The sequence below is a fragment of the Lates calcarifer genome, linkage group LG18, assembly GCF_001640805.2.
Source record: "Lates calcarifer isolate ASB-BC8 linkage group LG18, TLL_Latcal_v3, whole genome shotgun sequence".
NCBI lineage: Eukaryota > Metazoa > Chordata > Actinopteri > Centropomidae > Lates > Lates calcarifer.
The window spans coordinates 4,358,686-4,377,831 of record NC_066850.1 but is presented as its reverse complement, the minus strand read 5'-3'; the positions used below and the strand labels follow the sequence as shown (position 1 = coordinate 4,377,831).

The following is a 19,146-nucleotide window of genomic DNA, read 5'->3' as shown; positions in this document are numbered from 1 at the left end:
CTAATTTTGATGTTTTCCATCCACGTTTTATTTTTGCCTTCCTCTCAGTGGCACAATGTAAGCTACCACGGCGGTGGCACTTGCCCGTGTGTCGCCGAACAATTCAATCATCTCCATAACAACGTGTTAATTATGCTAAGTCCACCTCCTTGCCCCTCCAATCAGAGGGCCAGCTGGGAGGAGTGGAGCCGAATCATGGCCCGTTAGCAACCTGATAACCTAATTAAGCACAACAAGGGACATGGGAGAAAGAGGAGGGGTGAGGGGTGAGGGGAGGGTGAGTGATGAAATGTGTGTGTGTGTGTGTGTGTGTGTGTGTGTGTGTGTGTGTGTGTGTACATGTGCGAGTCAGAAAAACAAAAACAAAAACAAAAAGAGAGAGAAGACTGTGTACTCTCATCGTCTCTCTAAGCCCCCGTCAAAGTGCTGGACGCTAGCCGCCTGTGCTGCTGTCGCCGGTTTTAAAAGCAAAATCTTTAATTGATGCTCCCTTAAGGATGTTTAGGTCGTTCATGCCTCCACTTTTTAAGGGTTAAAAACACAAAACCCCACTCAGCGCGCCCATTAATATGCTGTCCCCATCTGTGTCCATATGTTCTACAATCAACCCCCACCGCCCCGGTCTGACGCTCGCCGCATAAAAACAGTTAAATGCACTCCGAGGAGATGATTTTACGTGATTTGCTAATTACCATAGCTTCACACACACACACACACACACACACACACACACATACAGAAAAGCCCCTTTGATGCAATAAAGAGGCACGATGGGGGCAGATCCACAACTCCTACGGTAAGTGAAGGACTTAGTTGTTCTGTGGGCATTGTGAATTTTTCAGTGGCAGCCTGAAGGTAAAAACCTGAGAAAAGGTTTATGTTTGAATAGTTGAGGAGCAGAGAGGGGATTCAGATTCTTCTTTTTCCTTTATTGTCAGCAGTACATGAGATGCTGGAGGAAGCAAATGGTGGCTAGACTCACAGATTAAATCACATGCATATACTATGCACACACCCTAAGGTGCACTGTAGGAGTTAGCTCAGCTTAAACCACAATTACCCACTGGGTATTTCCATCACAATAGTTGAGACAAAAGAGAGAAAACTATTACAGTGCTCACATCTGAACGCCCGTTCCTATTTCTCTGTGCATATGAATTAATTCGCTTCAACTTTTTCTGCTTGTGCAAATCCAGCGCAAACTTGTACGTTTGTCTCGACGAGCGCATGCGTCGTCTTAACGCCGTGTGACACTGAGCGCGGCCCTCACTCCCTCTCCTTCTCCTGCACTGGCTCGGTGAAAATGTGCAGCTTTCGACCGTGGGTGTTTGGAAATTGAGTGAAAACGATGTCACATTAATGATTTAAAGTCGGTAATAGGATGTGCTGTGACGCTGAGCCGCCAGCTAAGCTGAGTTTAAGGCTCCGGCGTTAATGTATTCATGAGGAGGAGGGATTATACAGAGACAAGAGCAGCTAGAGAGCTGAGTGCAGCAGAGCAGCCAGGGCCAACAGGCCTGTTAGATATTATATATAACTACATTTATACTGCGGGAGTGCACATTTTGACAATGCAGGAGGTGGGACTACACACTAACACACACACACAGCTGCAGAATGGAATTTAAAAAAAGAAGAAAAAATATGCGCCATATTAGAATTGCATGTAACTGTAATGCAACATATCATTTATGTTTTTGAAAATGATGTAAAGCTGCTTCTGCTGCAGAGAAAACACATGCGATACAGGACTGACACCACACTGATTGAGTGATATTAATCAATACTCAAAAAATTCCCCAAAAAATTGAAAAGACAAAAAATGGTAAATATAAAAAATAAAAGCCTATGAAACCAGATTCTCTTTTTGAGAATATAATATTGTTTAGTTGCAAGCAGAAATGCAAATAAAGCTCACAATTACATATGAAATCAAGCCCCAAAAAAACACATACTATTACAAATACATGTTTATCTGGTAGCGCTGTTCCTTATTCTTTCATCTCCGATTCTGGCAGCCACACTAATCCCCTGTCTAACACACTAATGTACACACAAACTGCAGCATCATTAAAACAGGAGGAGACGGTCATAAAAGTCTCATAAAAATGATTTCAGCAAAGTACTTAAGCTGCAACATTTTTCAAATATTTCACCAGTCGTTCCTCATTTTCAACCCAGTGGTAAAAATGTGAGAGGAGGTGTCCATGTCTGGCCGTTAATATTAGGTGGCTGATGCATTAAGAGTCCATAAAATAAATCTGAGCCTGCACTCAAACCATAAAAATAAAGTAACGCAAATGCTGAGATGCAAAATAAAATCTAGATATGCAAGCATATGGTACATTAAATATATATATATTTTATCATTTTGGCAAATGGCCACACAGTTACTTTATTTTCAGTGATTTAAGTGAGTTTTACACGCAGGATTAATGTGTGACAGTTCACATGTAGCACATATCATGGTATCACTTGACAGCACTGCTCAGTCCTTGTGTCTTTACATACAAACATGACAAAATATGTTCAATCAGTTGTAGCTAGCATCTGTTGTTTCTGGAGAGGAGAGGGGTTCGACAACGAGGAGAAGAAGAAGAACGCTATGTTTGATTAGGAGGGTTTAAGGAAACGTGGCTGATGACCGAGCAGGTTGCGATTTCATCCACTTCCTTCACTCAGGTCTCAACAAGCAAATTAATCAGCGTGACACGAGGCGAACGATCACAAAGCAGTGTCAGTGTTTGAGCGACGGCCCTAATGTGACAGATCTAAGCGCAGCGGCGTGTGTGAGGGACAGGCGTGGCACGCGGTGGAACAGCGAGGCCTGTGGGCTGATCCCCCCACCCCGATCGAGACTGGGAAAACTGGCTCGACGCCCCTGACACGTCGCCACTCTCAAACTCTCACCAGTGTCATCAGTGGCGGCAGCGGCAGTAGCTGGCCTACTTTCACCCCTCTCCCCCCATCTGTCTCCATCAAAAATACATGTATTTATTTATTTCCCTTCATCTATCCACATTTTTGAGCCGTGGTTGGTTGTTGGCTGTGTCTCTCCCAATGATTTGTGCTCATTTTTGCCCTCACCCTGCCTGTCTGGCCACATTCTTACTCTCCTCTTTTATCCCTCTCCTTTGACCTTTGACCTCGAACACCTGAGCTTTCTTCCTGCAGAAACACAACCCCACACAAACTATGAGACACACATCTACAAAACATTGTTTCTGATTCAAAGCTGAGTAGCTGAGATAAAATACACTTTTTAATTTTTGCAACACTGAAATGGTTAAAAGACTGACATTTATGTAACGGTTTGCTAAGAACACGATTGTGATATAACAAATTCGAAGAGCAGGAATGATTGGAATGATCGTCAGATGTTAACGTGTAGGTGGGCCAATCACACGAGAGCCACACAACTTTTCGCAGCAAACTTGAAAACATGATGTTGTTCACTGAGCAGCAGTATCAAAGTGAGATAAAGAAGCCCGTGGGTGCTTTAACGTCATTCCATGAAATATATATTTTTTGAGAGAAGAAGCAGAAAAAAAACCTTGTAAAACTGTTATTTTCTCTCCCCATCAACACCCTAATGCACACATGCAAATATTATGCTAATGGTATGTTAATTGGTGGAGTAGCTGCAAAGCAGCCCTGCTGTTCAAATGACTGGTGAGAAAATAGGTGGGGTCAGTCGCAAGCTGTAAAAGCAGCTCCAACACAAATAAACAAAACCCTCGGGGATTAACAGAACAAGGGCCAGTGATAAACGGATGAGAAGAGAGACAGGGAATACAACAGGCTGTGAGCGAATGGGACAAGAGGAATCAGCTCAGGGATATGGAAATAGGAAGAAACAGAGGAACAAGGGTAAAAGCAGTGAGAGCAGGAAGAGGAGTGAGAGGGGTTTACGAGGGAGACACAGGGATTAAAAGGGGACATGGTGAGGGGAAATAAGAAACAGGACAGAGGTGAAGCAAGTGATTGAGGGTAAAGAAGGCTGAAAGGGGTTATATTAAAAGGCAAGAGGTTGTAAATAAAAGGATAAAGCAATAAGCACTGTGAAAGGAATTGGGTGTAAAAAAAAAAAGAAAAGAATAAGAGGCCTGAGATAAAGACAGGAAACATAAAGAAAAGAAAAACAGGTTCCCCAAACAAAGTTTTTAAGAGTAACGTGCAAATTAATCATGAGAAAAACACCCTCAGTGTGAAAAGGCCTTAAGTCAGTCTGCTGGACGATAGCATCTTATAATAATCATCTTTATTGCCCATACACTTTGTGCACTGTTGCAGTTATGGGAAGCACATTTGATAACACATGAATGGATGAAGTTTCATACGAAAAAGGACGACGCAAACAACATGCAAAATCTTCTCTAAGAGCGAGTGAGTGCTGACTCTCCTGGAAGAAATCACTCCATCCCAATTAAAAAAAAACTATCATCATAGAGTCACAAACTGCAGATAGATGGCACACTATACACTGTACCCTGACCAATGACAACTTTCCATCTTTCAGATTTTGAAGCACGGATGCCTTCACTGTCCCACCCGACAACAACAAGTGTTTAGAAATGTAACAAAGGTTTATGAACGAAAGTGAACCTGGAACTATTCGTTATCGCTCTGCAGTGAAGACAGAAGCTCTGAGTGTGAGAGTGTGGGTTGAACGGCATAAATCTAGGCCCTCTTTTCATACCTGGTATGACAAGGACTTGACATTAACTTTTTTGGCTCACCAGCCACTGTAGCTAATGGTTTTCCAAAGTTCCTAGCCACTCAGCATTTTCACTAGCCATGAGTTTACATTTTATTTCATTTAAGTTGACTATAGAAGTAGTCAAACATAACTTACAAAAGGTGAAGTAGAACGCTTTTCTAATATAAATGACCAAATGAAGACTACATAAAATGTATATAACTGAGCTCTGACAAGGTAAAGCTCCTTTAGCTTGAAAACATACAACCAATTCAAGACAAAGACAAAAAGAGTAAAAAGAGTATCTTATTTAGTCAGCAGATGTGTCAAGTCCTGGTTAACAACTATGGACGGACATGTTGTCACTGCTGCTGCTGCTACTGTACAAGTTCACTGAAACAGAATAAAACTCCTGCTCTTGGAGGTCTTTTTGTTGGGACGTTTTAGTCGTTGCTTCAGCTATGAGTTCCCATAAACAAGCATTTGTTACATCTCGTGTCATGTAGTCTGATCCTAACAGAAAAGCATAGGTAATAAAAGCATCTTTGGTCTTGTTGCAGGCAAACCCAGGATCATAATAACAAGTAGGGCTAAATGATTTTGGGAAAATATCGAATTGCAAATTTTCTGACAGATATTGTAATTGTACAGAGCCCAGAAGGGGAAACGGAGCCAAAAGAAAAAAAAAAGATCTTGCAAAAGTACTTTTTCTTTTTTTTAAATACCTTCAGATTTTGGTCATAGTTCAGCTAGTTCTCTTTCCCTTTGTTTCACTCCTTGGAACATGCCATTGCAGAGCACAAGTTGTGAACATTAATTATCATTTAGTGTTGGTTGGTGTGCTGCTGCTGTAACAAAGCTATTTCCTGTTAAGGATCAATAAAGTAATATATTCTCTTCTCTCTTCTCTATTGATCTCTCCTGCCGGGCAGCTGACTCTCTTAACTCTGTTACTCTGTTTTAACTCGTCATAACACCAGTAGTTTCAGCTTTAGCAGTCTCCGTTCTCGCTACTAGCATGACCTCTCAGCAGGTAGAGTTTACCTGACACCAGAAAAAAGTGTAACGACTCGTCCACTGACATTCTGTTGTAAAAATAATCGCAGCACATAACATTGGTTCAGGTCACGATTTCAGTTCAAATTCAACAAATCATTCAGCCCTAATAGTGAGGACTTCAAATCACAGATGAGATGGGGTCAGTTACAATATCTCGCTTTCCTAAGTGAACAAAATGCAGTTGCAGGCTGAAGAGATTAAAACTAGAAAACAGATGTCGGTAAGGCACAAATACACCCAGTAAATATAATGTATACTGTATAAAGACTATTAAAGTGTGCAGGAGTTACAGAGTACAATGATATAAAAAAGTTCTGGGAAATTCTTCTACACAATTATCAAGAGATTCATGAAGTCTGTTTTCTACCAGGAATTATACTCTCCATACCCCATGTTGCAACATATAATTGTTTGGAGTATTGAGAGTTGCGAAACATTACAGTACGAACACCCTAAATAAATAAGGCACCCAATCGTTTTCTTATGAATCTGTCAGGGGCTTTATTGCACCAGGCCTCCAGTGCCTCTGGTCTTTTCCTGCGTGTAGTGTAATGTGTAAGAGCTCAGCAGGCCCTGGCAGGAGCAGCGCTATTTGGAAAACTGTCAGTGTCCGCTCCATGCCAACCAGCCACAAGAAACCCCCCAAAAAAACATCCCCTCTGGAACCCCCACCCCCGAATAGCTGCCAGTTTCTCAGACAGCCCACCGCTGACCCCTTCAGGCCAGGAAACTGTCGTCCAGCCAAGGAGCCAAAAGAGCCCAGGGGCCTCTGATTCCCCCCCCTCATCCCCCCTCCCCTCTCGGCCTCTAAGACGGTTGTGTTGGCTGCTTTTTGAGGCCTGGGAAAAGAAAGGCAGAGAGACATGGAGAGAGAGAGAGAGAGAGAGAGTTTTGCATGTTTGATTCAATCGCCTCGTCACTTCACTTTGCTCCACGATTAAAAAGCCCACTTACTCCTCTACTTTTCTTTTCTTTTTTTTTTTTTTTTTTAATATGACAAGGATTTCCCCAGTTTGCATGCTCTCCAGACGCCACAAGCCATGCAGCAGACAGCCATGTGTCCTGACAGTTGACTTTGAATCAGAGTTGAGATTAACTTGATTTCGCCAGCTTTATTATTATTTTTAGAAGAGGTTGCGGAAAGGTTGCATGAAAGACAACCTGCCCTCTCGGCTGTCGTCACGTATTTGTCCTCTTCTCTTGCTTTTGTGTCCCCACACTGTCTCTCGTCGTGACCAAATATGACCAGCTGGCTCCGTCCACCCCCCCCCGCCTCTGGGCGGCCCTGCGCAGAATTGTTAAGACTTTTTTCGATTGGGACAAATCCAGGACAATCCAGCCAGAGTGTGGCTAAGCGGGGGGGGTGGTAAAAACACAGGGAAAAAGAGAGACAGGAAGAGGCGCTACAGTGGAGGGATTGTCGGTTTAAAGTTTCAACTTCGGACAGCTGTTTGTATCACAAGGGTCAGAGGGATTTCCTGGATGGAGGTGTCCTAATGGCTCAGTGTTAATATGAATTCATAGACGACCCATTAGCGCCCTTCACTAACCCACCATCTCCCTCCTCTTCCTCCTCCTCTTCCTCAGTCCCACCATAATGGCCCTGGCTCAGGCCGCTAGTCTGCATGTAGCGGATATAGCATGGATTTATTCTGATGTTCAGAGGGATTACACCCTCAGTGAGCTCTGTATTATGAGTAGATTTAGGCCCATAACTCCTGAAGATAAGGGGGGATTGGGGCGATTGTTTAAACGGCATGTGTTAGCCATCATCACTGTGACACGAGGTCAACGGTATGTGTGTGTTTGTGTGTGTGTGTATGTGGGTGAGAGAGAGAGAGAGAGCGAGAGAGAGAGAGGAGGGAAATAAGAGAAAGATTCAGGACAATAGAATGTTCAGAGCGGCGATGTTCATTGAAATTCCAATCCAATCTCACTCACAATACAAAACACTATTCTGAAATGCTTTAAGTGAATTTTAATGAATGCTTTATGTAACTGAAATGCTTTTTTGGATAATGAAAGCCTTCCATTGCATTCATCAAAAAAGGAAATTCCACCGATTATGCACAATCGATGGAATTTCTTTTCGCATCATCACTTTGGTAGAGTTTCGTTTTATAAAAGAGAAATGATTACAAAATAAGGGACAGTACAATAAAAGGCAAATTGAGGTTATTCTTTTAGAGGAAAAATAAGTTGTTTGAATGATTGGTAATGCCTTTCCACAATGGATCGTTTGAAATGTAGCATTTCTGAGTCTGACCCAATTTCACCCAAATATGTCTGAATCCAAGTCGCTTTCACCTCCAAGAGTCGTATAACAAAAGCTTTTTCCAATGATAAATCATGCCACGAAACTAAAACTACTGTTTAGAGCCAGAGAGCGCTGCAAACCCAAAGCGAGACATCCAGCCTTCCTGATGGCCTGTCGGGTCCCCGGACATAAATTTTGTGGAGCTCCGACATGCTGCTGCTGCTGCTCGACAGATGTGCGAGTTCTGGTATTGTGGTGGGGGGAGAGCAGCAGTGCGGCCGAGCAGCCCTGTGGTGAGGCTTTTTACAAGGCCTCCGGGAAACGAGCAAGAGACCACACTGACCACAAAACACAGCTCCATAAACACTGTCAGAGAGCTTGACTTCAACAGGGGACGCCCGGCGCACTGAGCCAAGGACTGTGGAGGTCTGTGGGATAACTTCACTGACAATGATGGAGTCCCACACTGATACAGCACAACTCTTTATTCTGACGTTGGCCTGTGACTATTTTGGTGTTTCAAGTTCCATTAGGATGATTTTATGTATTATGTATAGGTGGGAAATTCTCAATATATAATACGATATTGGAAGCGATGAATCAGAAGTTTGTGTACAATTAAAAGTGGCTCTCTTAAGCAACAGCGAGCCAGAAGTCAGCTCTGCGAAATCCATGCTGTGAGACCGCAGAGCTCATTAAAAGTCGTAGTGAAAAGCTTACAGGTTATCACTAACTTAATTAACTTAATTATTTGCTAATAAAAGTAATTATTAGCTGCAACTCTAACATAAACAACCGAGTCTAGTAGCAGTTCATATTCGTGAATTTTATGCACATGGACACAAATTTACCTTTTTTTGTGACAGCAGCAGTGTGTGTGTGTGTGTGTGTGTGTGTGTGTGTGTGTGTGTGTGTATTGTGACTACAGCTCTATTAAACCTTTTCATGGTTATGTTTAGGCACAGGCAGCACTTGGTTAAGGTCAGTGGTTTAATAGAGAAAAAGTTAAGTCACTTTAGACACAATGTGCTGATTTAAATTTAACCAAAACTACAATCTTTTACTAACCTAAGGCCTAAATCTAAGCACAGGTGGGATATGAACCCCAGTCTCTTCTATGACGGTCATACATTTTGCACGTCTGCCATCCACCCCAACCTCTGTACTTGTAACTCTGCTTCTGTTAATGAACATAGAAATGAATTCAAAAAATGTGTTTGCAATACATGAGTTTGAAGGTCATGCTCGCTGTCACAAAAAAAAGAGTACCTTACAATTTGTGTACATGGTCACAAACTGCTGTGAGAGCAGGTTTAGCATACAGTACCAAAAGCTGTTTAATACCTTAATGAGGACAGAAGTCATATTAAAAAACTTTACAGCTTTAAGTGTGTATTGGCACAAAGTTAGAAAGGGTTTGGGCTTAACAAATGGCTGATTTAAATTTAATGTTGCTTCACAGACTAGTAATGAGCCATTAACAACTTTAACAAAATTATATTTTTAGTTGTTTCTTTAATTGTAATCTTACAGATTTGAGTGTTAAATCAATAACCTGTATGAGTTTCCCCCATTTTATAGAAATTGTAACAAATACTGAATAAGTCAAGTCAAAAACATCTAATAATGCTTTATAAATCAATAATAATATGAACAACTCGCCATAGTATGTATTTTTAACTTGCTCTAACCAATTAACCACTTAACCTGCGGGAAAAAGCTGCAGAGCACCCACGCCAAACTCCATTTAAAGTTATTAAGATTATACTAACACTTGCAAAACTATCTGAATTATCAGAAAGTGAGAATTTAATGTCTCACTAACATTCATATAAGACTTGTTGGCCTATCAGAAAGTACTTTTATTTGAGTAAAATGTAAGAGTACAGTAACAGTCCTAATCAGTGGGATATTTTTCCTCCTCCATCAATGCCAATCAATCATTCTTGATATGAAGCAGCAGTCCAGTGAGCTTTTCCCTTCAGTATTGTGCCAAGCTGTCAATTTACAGACAGAAGTATGCCGACTCCAAAATGTTCCAATAAATAAACATTACTGTGCAAGAGGACAGCTCATTCTGCTTGTCTGTGTGTGTGTGTGCTGGTAAACTGTGTGTTGCCAGATCTGCAGCCTACATTCAGACAGCGACAGACAGACATTATGTAGCTGTGTCACACACACAGAGAGGGAGAGAGGAGCAGGGAGAGAACGAACATCTCTGCTTGTTATTCAGCTTATGGATTATGTTCTGTTTAAATGACATCTCTTCAGCTCTGCAAAAACAACTTTAAAGCCCCCCTTCTTCTTCTTCTTCTTTTTTTTTTTATCATGCGACATATTTCATCAAAGTTCTTCCAAAAATAAACGCGGTCACAATGAACATGTTGCAGAAATTGAGCTGGATGGGGACCAGCAAACAGGAAGTCATCTAATCCTCTCCAGCCAGAGGTCAGAGGTTAACCTCCTGCTTTTGATGTTAAAGAGGGAAAGTTGACAGATGAAAAATATTATTGTCTCATCAAATTTTGTTACAGTGTTTTTATGTGACAATTGTTTTGCTTTCAACTTTGCTTTTTCCCCCTCTCTCTCTCTTTCTCTCTCTCCTTCTCTCTCTCTCTCAGAGTACAGAAATGCCCCAGACGGGTGTAATTGGTGTGTAGGGACGGTTGCGGCAAATAACTGTAATTACCAGAAATGACTTGTTGCATGAAAACAGTCACGCGTGTCATTTTATGTTTGAATGCGGCGGTCAGATGTCAGTGGAACTTTGGGTAACAGCACTTTGCAACTCATTTTTAACACATTAAAGCTCATTGTTTTCAGTCACGCTGCGGTTCCCGCTGAACTCTTCACACGCTGGTGTGAAATGAACTTGTGAGTGATTTTACTGCCGCAAAGCTGCTAGAAAGAGGGGTCAGCAGCCCCCTTTGATAATGATAATGCACAAAACACGCAAGCATACGGATACACATAACGAGCAGGCGCGCATGCAGAAGCACTTGTCAACAGAGAGGCGTAAACACACACACACACACAAAACTCGCTCATCATTTCAGCCGTGCCCTTTGAAGTCCTCAAATATCATGAAGCATTTACAATCTAATTATGTGCATTTCTCCTTTTTTTCCCTCTCTTTTACTCTCTCTGTTCTCCCCCCCTCCGATGCCAGCTGTGAATTGAGGGGGAGAAAAAAAAACACACACACACACACATATACGTGCAACAATCAGGAAAGAGGGAAAGCATGAAGATGAGACCGCATGGAGAGAAATAAACACAGGGAGGGAGGGATGTGGGGGAGAGGAAGAGGGGGACGTTTGTTGACAGTTGGTATGTCCGCCACTCTTTGGGTCATTAAGAAAGAGATGCCCATACCCCCACCAGCCCCCCAGCTCAAGGAAGCTGATCTACGACCTGCAGGGGAGCTTGAACCAGAACCAGGGCTCATCACTGAGGCCAAAACATGTCCCCCCAAACCTCACCAGGGTGAGGGTGATCTGGGATAAGAAGCCTCTCTAAAAGCCTCTGTGGAGATGACTGGAGGTGTTTCGTCAGCATTTAAGTTGGAGTATGTGAATTTATGAGTGAATAAAAAAGCAGCTCCGGGGCTGTAGGGGGCCTTTCTCTGGCCATATCTGTCCTCTTGGTAAATAAATCTAAAAACTGTCTTTTCACCAAGAGCCACAAAGATTCATTAAATCAAAGGCAAACTCTCACTCCGAGGGAACAAATTAGTAAAAGGCAATCTGGGGAACAGGCTGTAAGTGTTGTGTGTTAGGACAACTGCTCCTGTGTGCGAATGTGTGTCTGCTGTCGCTGCTCAGTTCGAAGTGATACAGTTTTATCTGCGATGGTATATGTGTGTCAGTATAACAAGAACATAATCTATAGGAGGGTGCAAGGTGTGTGTCTGTGTATGTGGGCGGGTAACGGCTTGTGCCTCGAGTTTGTGTGTGTGTTTTTTTTCTATGAATGCTAAGAAGGGAAAGAAAACACATTTAAAGAATGTGTGTGTTTGTGTGTACATGAAGGGGTGGGGTGGGGGGGATCATGTGCATCGGATGTGTCCCCATTTCTGCACGGTTGCTCGTCTCTTCCCCTGCTTCCAAACCCTCCACAAATCTCGGATGGCGGCAGCAGCGGCGGCAAGTGACATTTGGGAGCAATTTTGAAGTGCGCCCGCAAAGGTTGTCAAGGGATTAATCTCATCTCACGCTGGGGCGCAGAAAAAAACGGCTTCCTCCAAGAATTAAACACAATTTACCCATCAAGACAAGTCTTTCAGGATGGGAGACAAGCATAAATAATATCTCCTCGGTCCAGATTCGCTAATTTACAAGCTTAGCATCTCCAAATGTTATTAGCGGGAATGACGAGGTTACCAGAAGGCGCTGTAGGGAATGATTTGTTATCCGGGCGAGCAGCAGCTGCAGCAGAAAGCGCATGTTGGAGTGCTTGGATAGAAAGAGAGACATACCTGACACCCACTGCCTCACCCCTCCCTCCCTCCCCTGCCACTACGATACCCAGGACTGCACACACCTCAGGCTGGCAGATAGTGAACTTGGCATCTCTCAAGCTAATGTTCTTTTCCACTCCTCTCATTCTCATTCGCTTTCAGTCCTCCCCTTTCTCCCTCTCTCTCTCTCCCTTATTGCCGTTTATTTTCTCTGTTTTCCCTCAGTTTTCCTCTCTCTCTCTCTCTCTCTCTCTCCCTCTCTCTCTATCACTCTTTCTCTCCCACTTGCTCTTGAGGCTCGAAACATCAAATAGAACATTTGGGCAACCGTTGTCATCTTGGCAAATGTTGAAGTAGCTCTCATATTCAATAAAAAAAGGGAGAGAGAGAGAGAGAGAGAGAGAGGAAAGTTAGTTTTTTTAGATATTCAGCCGCTCTCAACATATCAGTCAAAGCGAATACAGATGTCTCTATGCCTCGTCCAAATATATGTTCGTTTCTTCTAAAGATCTATATTGGCATCTTTGCTCGGTCACCGTCAATCACAGAGCCGCCTGAGTTCTCTGGCCAAGTTTAGCAGAATTTTCCATGATTAACTTTGTAAATAACCAGGTGCCACCTGAATTTGGATGCTGCATCTTTTTTTTTCTAAGCTGACAAGAAGCTAACACCCTCAGCCTGACGTTGCCGTTGTTGCAAGATGGATTGCTCGCTCCATGTGCGCCTTTGTGCATGCGTGTAGGTGTGCATGTACCAAGTGTGTGTGTGTGTGTGTGTGTGTGTGTGTGTGTGTGTGTGTTTTAAGGGAGAGTATTTTGATCTGTGCTGGCTGTTTATCTTGCTGAAACAGGAGTCTCCCGTCACTCCAGCCCCTTTCTGATCCTGACAGATGAGTTCAACCCCAGCCTGCAGCCTCAGAGGAGAGGGAGAGAGAGAAAAGGAAAGGAGATGGGGGGGTTAGAGAAAGAAACAGATGGATATAAGGAAAAATAGAAATAGGAGAGGAAGTGTGCGAAAGAAAGAAACGCACATAGAGGTGGAGAAAGGGTAGAAGACAGACAGAAAGGGAGAGGAGTGGAGGAGAAAAGAGAGGGCGCTTAGCTTCACCTGCCAGTCTGTGTTAGCGGGGATGAGCCAGAGTTCCCTGCTTCTGGAAGCTTAGTGTCAAAGGTGGGACTGCAGGGCTCTGTCTGACGTGCATGTGTGTGTGTATACTGTATATATGTCTGTGTGTGTCCGCGTGTGTGTGTGGGGGCATGTGTCTTCATGCCCAGTAGGGGTTCCCCCACTCGTTCCCACTTCTCGCCTCTCCACCACCCCTCACATCACTTCTCCCTCTTGCCATCACTCAGGGGCTGGGGGGGTTGAGGGATATGTGTATATGTGTGTTTATATGTGTGTATGTGTGAATGGTGGTGTGGATGGGCAATGTGGCATCTCCTCAGACAACCAAAACAGAGGATCCTGATCTCTGCCAGACTAATTGGATGATACATCTGTGTCTTGTTTTGACAATATTCCTTTTTTAAAAACTACATCTACTACAACTACAAAATTCTGGTCGATGTTGTTTGGCAAAAAAAAAAAAAAAAAAAAAAAAAAAAGGTATTCCTGGAGTTAAAATTAAAATTTCTCCACCAATATTTGAGGAAAAACACAGCAAGCGGACATTCAAAGCTGCTGCACTGCTCAGCTAAACCAACTGTCTCTACATTATGAAATATTACACACACACCCCTAATATTTTCCATTAGAGCACCAGGGATTACCATTCATTTTTACATGCGTGGGGGAGAAAGGGAAAATAATAACTGAATGTGTTTCAAATACTCCATCTATGCAATGACATCATTCTACCAGTAAACATGTGCCACATCAGCACCAATTTAGACACGATTGTAAGATCTGAATGATCTAAAAACATCTCAGCTTACTTAACATCCCAGTGCATCCTGTTTGTCATGTCGGATACTACAGAAACAGTAACTCTGGCTGTTCTACATTATTCCCACATTAGTCAAAACTCTTTGAATTTATGTTCAGCCAACCATCAGACAAAATGACTTGAATTTCAAACTTGCAACTCTGAAAGCAGAATCAGTTACACATGAAATACCTGCTAGGGCAACCACATTGCCAGGAGAGTGAATAGAAATGAAATATGAAAGATAAAAAATATGACCTGTAAAAGCCTTACTTTTCCTACAATAACAAACTCCTGAACTAAACTGACTAACAGCTTTCTTGTTAGGGCCCAAGTACAAAGCGTGCTATTATTTCCATAGCAAATAATAGCAAATAAAACGCCTTTTTGAGGGCCTAAACATGCCCAAAAACTCACAAAACTTTGCACACGCGTCAGTCCTGGCAAAATTATTACATATTTAAAGGTTCTCATCCCCTTGCCACCCCTTGCTTGTTTGTAATCAATAAACAAAATTCAGGACCACATACATAAAATGCCCAGATGTACAAAAAAGTCTCAACGTCATGGCCTCAAACCTACAGGAAGTTGGACATTTTAATTTTTATATGAAAATTTTGCTAATTCATTCATTCATTCATTCATTCATCAATCCATTCGGACACGTATGATTGAACTCCCCCTACAGATTTTATCATATCTACCTCAAACTTCAGGATACGTCAGGATACTCTTGAGACTTTTGTGATTCACTTTAGATTACTTTAACTCTGCATCACTTTTACATCACAGATAACTCAGATATTAGACTACTTTTACCATTACATATTACTTCTAAATTTACAGGTAACTTTTACTCATTGATTATTGCAAACTACTTTTATACTACAGATAAATTTGACTAGTACATCTTTCTTCTGATATTACGAATTATCTTTAAATTACATTACTTCTATTAATACAGATTACTAATACATTACACTACTTTTAATTTGCAGATTGCTTCTATTATTACACTTTTCTGATGTTATTACTTCTGTTACATGGTTTTTGTTTAGCTCTGTGACATTTGAGAAACAGTTCTAGCGTCTCCTTCTTTCATAATTATATTTTTTTTAGCTATTTTTTTTTTAAATATAAAAATATTTTCTTACCTTCACCTTTGGTGGATCCTGTTGTTTCTGTGAATTCAGCTGAAACACACAGAATATTTGTTTGAAACCAGGTTTTTCAAAACGCAACATTAATCAAAAATAGCTACTACTAACAAGGCATAACTGATCATCATCTTTCCAATATTTCACAGTAACAGTCATTCTATCCTTAAATTCTTCCTTTTCTTTGAACTCTTCTTACATGAACTATGTAAATAAACTTAATCAATGGGTTGTATATTTTTTTTGACAAATTATGAACTATTCAGACTGAAGATCAAATATTGAACATAAACAATTTAATGTCAGTGCTTTGTGTTAGACAGTTGATGTACAGCTGTTTGTTACCTGGAGGCCTCTGTTCTTGTTTCATGGACAAAGTCTCTGCAATTGTGGGCAACGTCTTTGTGATTGTGGACGATGTCTCTGAGATCATAGACGTGTCTCGGTGATCGTCGACAATGTCTCCATGATCACGGTCAATGCAATCGTGGATGACTTCTCTGAGATCGTGGATGACGTCTCTGCGATCTTGGATGATGATGTGGACAAAGTGGTGACACCTGGAGGAAATCAAAGAGAAACATATGAAGGAAAATGATCAATGCACTACTACCTATTCCTCATCAACAGTTTAACCATGAAAACACAGAGAAATATTCAACATTACAGCTGAACCAGAACATTTTCCACACGTTGGAGGGCTGTTTCAGAAAATGAACAATTGACTATCATCACCTCCTGAAGAACCAACAAATACAACAAATACTTGGGAAAAAGTAAAATGATTAATTGTGTGTCTATCAACTAATCACTGAAGCAATGATGTACGTTACTGTGAACTGCACAACAATAATAATCACAGTTAAGTAAATCTTTGAATGCATATACTAAGACATTTTTAGGGCCCAAGCACAAAGCATGCAAAGGCCCTATTGGTATTGCTCTGATTATTATTATCGTATCAAATGAATCGCCTTTTTGAGGGCCTAAACATGCTCAAAAACTAACAAAACTTTTTACATGTGTCAGACCTGGTGAAAAATGTATGTATTTTAGTATTTCACAATAATGCTGAAAACTGTCTGCTGTGATTAAAAAAAAACACAATATGAGTGATGACAATGAACTAAAACAGTAAAGTTTGTGAGGCAGAAAATCTGTTCTTGGGTTGTATCAAAAAGTTTTCTGTTCAAACTAACAGCAAGAAACAATGACAGTCTTTAATACACTATCACCATGACGTCTGTGTCCTTCACTTCCTCCTCCCTGCTTTCAATTGCTTTCAGCTTCCGCCTGAACCCAAGTGTGCAACATGTGAGTCAACTGGCAGTACCCAGAAAAATTACTCACCTAGCATTCAACAATGGAAATTTCAGTTATACTTCTACAACTGGCCTATTAGGCTCCAGCAAGGATATATTTTCTACTTCCTGCAGGCTACAAGAACCCTATCAATGTCGCCTTATTATCCATCCCTCTCACCTCAGATGCTTGCATTCAGTTCACGCAAAAAGACCAATGAATCTCTGTTGAAGGAAAGAAACACTCTTGTGTGTCAATTGCTCTCTACAACACCTCTTATGTGCAGATTGTTAGCTTTGTTCTCTTTTAAACATTACACTCCCTTCAACTTTTAGCTCTTGCAGTTTTCTCATTGCGTTTTTCAACAGCTGCCAGTCGTGCCTATTTTGTCACTCCTTCATATTATAGTCTGATGGCTGCTACAAAAGTCAGCAAATCGCACTAGGTCAGAGAGTTTATCCCCTAACAATAAAACTTTTTATTGAATGTCCAATCTTGAGAACAAGACAAAGTAGATGGACCAGTACAGGGAACACAGACAGAAGTAGAGAGAGCTATTACGATTGACTAGCACTAGCCTGTCCCCAACTAACTAGCATGTTAGCAGATAGTTTGCTAGTTTACCAAACAGCCCACGAGTAGTCACTCCAGCATACCTGCAAATGATTTTTTTTTCCTAAACAGGTTTTACTTTTATATATCACCCCACCACACTGCTTCCATATCATTGTTATTCCTCTTGGACCCCCAGCAGTACCCTATCACACTGCTGCCGTCACCTCCTCAACTCCCACCTGCCCCTCTGACTGATGTCTTACCCCTCTGACAACCCCCCATGAGCTCTCCAAATCATTTCATACCTCTGCCGGTGCCTGCCCACGCAGGCCTCTTCCTCGCTCGCTTCCCTCCGCCAAGTCACACAGGGCCCCCCTCTGATGCCCGAGGCTCCACAACACTTTATTCCCACGTGCACGCACACAAACACACATACACACACACCACGGCCGTAGCCACCTCGGCAACACCGGGCCATCTGTAGAGTCTCCGTATGCCGGTGCGGTGAGCCAAGTCACCTGGCTGTTACACAACTACTTTTACAACCTTTCACATGCGCTCCACACGCACACCTTCAGTTAACTACACAGCCTGCAACAATGTGCGTCTTTGTGTGTGTATTTGTGTGGAGGTTGGAGGCTTTTTCTGCATGTGTGTAGGTGTAAAAGTGTGTTTCTGTGTCTGAAGGAGATACTGTAGCAGGAGAGCACAAACACAGGAGGCCAATGTGATTTCAGCCTGTCTATTGAACTGGTGTAATTGGGAGCATGACCAACAGTGTAGCGGCTGGAACGCTATATGTCAGACCAACTGCTTTTAGTGCCATCTCTCCTTCCCTTTCTCTCTCCTTTGCACACGTTCCTTGACTCTTTCATCTCTCCCCCATCGCTTTACATTGCCCGTTCTCACCTCCCGGCCCCTCAGCCTATGTGTCTCTCCTGAATGGGATGGAGGCTCATTCTTTTCACAGCCAAACATCCTCACCAAGGGGCCATAAAGAATGCACCGTATGTGCAAAAAGGGGGGTCCGACCTCTCACCCTGGCCTAACCCACCCAGAAACAAGGAAAAACAGCAGGTCTTTGTAAAGGTTTATAAGAAGGATCTGACGTTTCTCCCACTCAGCAACGCAGGGAGACCTTGACTCTGACCTCTCGTTGTATCGGGCTTCGCAAAATGGGGAGCCGTAAATGCAGAATAGTTTTCATTGAAAAGAATGCCACGCCAAAAGATGTTGCTCACCAAATAGGCCAAACTGTCTGAAAACACCCCTCCTACAAGGTGTGTGTTTGCATCCTCACATTCTGTTATTTTATTAGAGTGCTCACTTCTTGAAAAGTGGTGATAATGCTACAGGGCCTATAAAAATTAGACCTTTCAGAGAGGTAACTCAGCCACTTAGATACAGTGCCCTAGAGTGTTTCTTTCTCTTTTATTCTTACTTGTTTACCTTAAACGCCTTTCTCCACAACTCAAATCTGCCTCGTTTTTTCAGTGTTTCATTTTCCCCTCTCTCCTCTCTCTTTCTTTCTCTCAGATCTGTGACAGATAGAAAGAGGACTACAGGGCCACGGAGCGGAGGCTGTGAAAATCTCACCACACTTTTAATGACTTTTAATGAGATTCATAAAACATGCAGAAACTTGCAGAAAAAGGAAGAGCGAGAGAGAGAGAGAGCGAGAGAGAGAAAGAAACAGAGGGAGGGAGTGAGAGTGAGAGACAGAGAGAAAGCAGC

At 42.1% G+C, this 19,146-nt stretch overlaps 1 long non-coding RNA gene across 1 annotated transcript in view; it reads right to left on the bottom strand.

Moving 5' to 3' along the window:
* LOC108899817 (uncharacterized) overlaps positions 1 to 19,146 on the bottom strand; it is a 42,764-nt gene that overhangs the window by 2,752 nt on the left and 20,866 nt on the right. The window contains exons 3-4 of the long non-coding RNA XR_001963605.2: positions 15,901 to 16,115; positions 15,553 to 15,591 (exon numbers count right to left, since the gene is read on the bottom strand). This is a non-coding gene — a long non-coding RNA (uncharacterized LOC108899817). The remainder of the gene's footprint in view (positions 1 to 15,552; positions 15,592 to 15,900; positions 16,116 to 19,146) is intronic.